Source organism: Nelumbo lutea, chromosome 7 (genome assembly GCF_056320005.1).
Source record: "Nelumbo lutea isolate HS-2025 chromosome 7, American lotus-T2T, whole genome shotgun sequence".
NCBI classification, from domain to species: Eukaryota; Viridiplantae; Streptophyta; class Magnoliopsida; order Proteales; family Nelumbonaceae; genus Nelumbo; species Nelumbo lutea.
The window spans coordinates 16,687,186-16,690,237 of NC_142690.1; the positions used below are offsets into that span (position 1 = coordinate 16,687,186).

Consider the following 3,052-nt stretch of genomic DNA (forward strand, 5'->3'; position numbering starts at 1 on the left):
AAGATTCTCAAATTTCTGATATTATTATTATACAAAAATTGTTTTCTATTGCTATTGTTTAGTGGATTAATGGAGGGAGCTGACTCGTGTTTACATCCTCTTGGCGTTGCAGTACGTAGTAGTCCTTCAGGATTTGGGTCCACAGCTAGCACAGCACTGGATGGGTTCTTGGACTCATACATGGACGAATCCCAAAAAACCATGCAGCGTCGTTGTAAGCTTGCAACTTCTGTTCATATTTTAGAACAAACGGTCCTTAAGGCCTTAATTATTGGAGACAAATTGGCCCTAAGCTCGTAATAATGGAGCTCAAAGCCATGGCTAATTGGCTATAAAGCCAAAGGGTAATGATTCAGTGAGGGAGCTTCTCTCACATGAAGGGGAGAATAGGGTTAAACGACTTATCCCCGTTACAGGGAGGCCACCAAGAATTCTCCATTTGTTTTGTTTTTTTGAGCAACTATGTTTATTTTGAGAGTGTTTATTTGAAAAATAATTGATTATTTAATAAATGCTTAAAAATGTTATTTATTTTAATAAACACTTATGGTAAAAAAGCATTTATTTTTAAACAGCCGTAATATGAGTATTTTAAAAATAATATGGTGGGCCAAGATATACCAAAAAAAAACACGAATACTTAAAAATAAGTTTAAAATTCGGGTTTATTTCTCAAACGCAAATAAGTGTTTATTGGTGTGGTACAGGCCCAAAATAAGCACTTATTTTTAAGAATTCAAAGTAAATTAGTGAGACTCTGTTTGAATGCAGAGCAAATAAATATGAATTGAATATAAATTTTGCACTTGTTTTAGTTTTATATCTGTTGGTTTGTTTTTTCAAAAAAAATATCAGTTTGTTTGTAATTATGATTTGTATTTTAAAATAATAAAAAACCATAATACTTTTTATCTTATTTGTATTTATTGGCAATGCAAATTTTGATTTCCAATAACAGGTTAAAAATTTGCACCTCCCTCCTACATCAATTCCCGGTGAGTTACCCCACATTCTGTAACAAATAATCCTCCTCCTGTCTAGCGGTGCCAATTGGACTGGATTTGGTACAATCTCATCCAGTCCAATGTGAATCCATTATAAATGGATCAGTTCAATCCAATCCAATAAATGTTTTGAACCAATTTGGACTGGTCCAATTCGATGTCTGGACGGTCCAATCTGTTTAAAATCATTTTAATTTAGATTGGTTTCAACTCAAACTTGATCCATTTACACATATATTTTTATCTTGTATCAGTGGCCCAGATATTCGCTTAATCCAACCCAATCCAATATAAATATGTTACGACCAAGTCCAATCCAATCTAATAAATATTTTGACCAGATTGGTCCAATCCAATATATCTTGTTGATCCATCCAATCCAAAACCAGTCCATTGAAACCCTTACTCCTATCCCCATTCTCTGTCATATAAGCTGAAGACATGTATTATTTTACTTTCTATTTTACTTATCACAGACAATTAAATCTGAAGAAAAAGACAAACAGGTCCCATGGTCTAGTGGTCAGGACATTGGACTCTGAATCCAGTAACCTGAGTTCAAATCTCGGTGGGACCTTTGCTTTTATCCACATTTATTATTTTGCATAAAAAACATGAAGCAAAAGTAATGCAGAATTGACAGTCAGCCTATTTTTTATACTGCTGCAAATGAAACTGCAAGGTTGCCACCTAAGATGAGGCCTCATAATGAAATCAGTTTTTTCTTTCTCTTTTTTTTTTATATTAAAATATAAGGTTTTGACAGGAAGAAATTCAAAACTCTATAGTGGGGCAGTTTGATTTCAACATCTCTATTTCTATAAACAAAGATATGAATTACTATGTAACATGGGTGTAGATATCAGCTAATTTAGTGACGTTTTCAATTTAACTATTACTGATTCATTCAGGGTTCTATGTAGTTTTCGATAAAAACACTTCCAGATTACTATTAAACAGTGTGCCTAATTTTGATTTCTGCAAACACTACCCCTTCTTAAATGCATTTTTTAGGGTTTTGGTCCAAATATTTTGAATAAGACATGAGGAATTAGCTATATAATTATAATAAAAAAAACAAAGTTGCTTAAACTTGGCTCTGAAAACAAAGCATTGGTATTTAACGTATCAAATTGAAGGATCTACTTTAAGGAAGAAATTCAATGCCTATGGTATTGTGAGAATCTGGAGTTAAGTCAGTTAATCATATACAAGATAACAACATTTTAGTATTTTACTTTCTTTTAACAATCAAATATCTTCATTCGGACATTTCTTTTTGGAGGATTAATTGTTAAGTTTAACAGCTATACTGCTATTTGGTCAAGCTTAGTTGACTGTTGGAATTATCTCAAGATGAAAGTAAGATAACTATATTATATGAATTGGGATATGCTCTGTTGCCTTTCACAAATCGCATCTCACACTGATTTCATATACACATCCTATCGTGCATTGGGAACATCTCCTACGAATAATAACATAAGAGTATGAAAAATGATCCTGGTACATGATATTGATTGGGTGTGCCAGTGAAATCGATGTGGGGAGTGCTATGTGAGGAGCAGATCTGGACTCTTACTCTATTGATAATGCTTATTAAGATGTAAAAGCAGGAACTGAACAAGTGAGAAGGTGGCATGTCATATTTGACATGGAATCTTTTAACATTTGTTGAAGTCTTGATGGTGAATACACCTTGATGGGATTCCAATTCACCTTGGGAATAAAATCTCATTCCAACCTATTCAATTTTTTATTCTAATTCCTATCTAAAACAAACAGATTATGAGAATAGACCATTACAATTCCCACTGCAAATCAAACAGACCCTTAATGTTATTAATTGAAGTCTTGATTAAATATGTCGCATATATTCATTAATATAGCATAGTTGGACTCTATAGCATAGTTACGAGTCAAAGCTTCTAATGCCTTCCCCGTGTTTTTCCTCAAATGGTGGTTGAAATACTGTTGGGGTGAAGTTATTAATATAATCATTAGGGGTGCAAGTCGGATTGGCCCAAGTTAATAGTTTATACTGTTTT

At 33.1% G+C, this 3,052-nt stretch overlaps 1 non-coding gene across 1 annotated transcript; it reads left to right on the forward strand.

Annotated features, from left to right (window-relative positions):
- Nucleotides 1-1,509: 1,509 nt before the first annotated feature.
- Nucleotides 1,510-1,581, forward strand: TRNAQ-CUG (transfer RNA glutamine (anticodon CUG)). Its single transcript has one exon. It is a non-coding gene; the product is annotated as a tRNA-Gln (tRNA).
- The last annotated feature ends 1,471 nt before the right edge of the window (nt 1,582-3,052 follow it).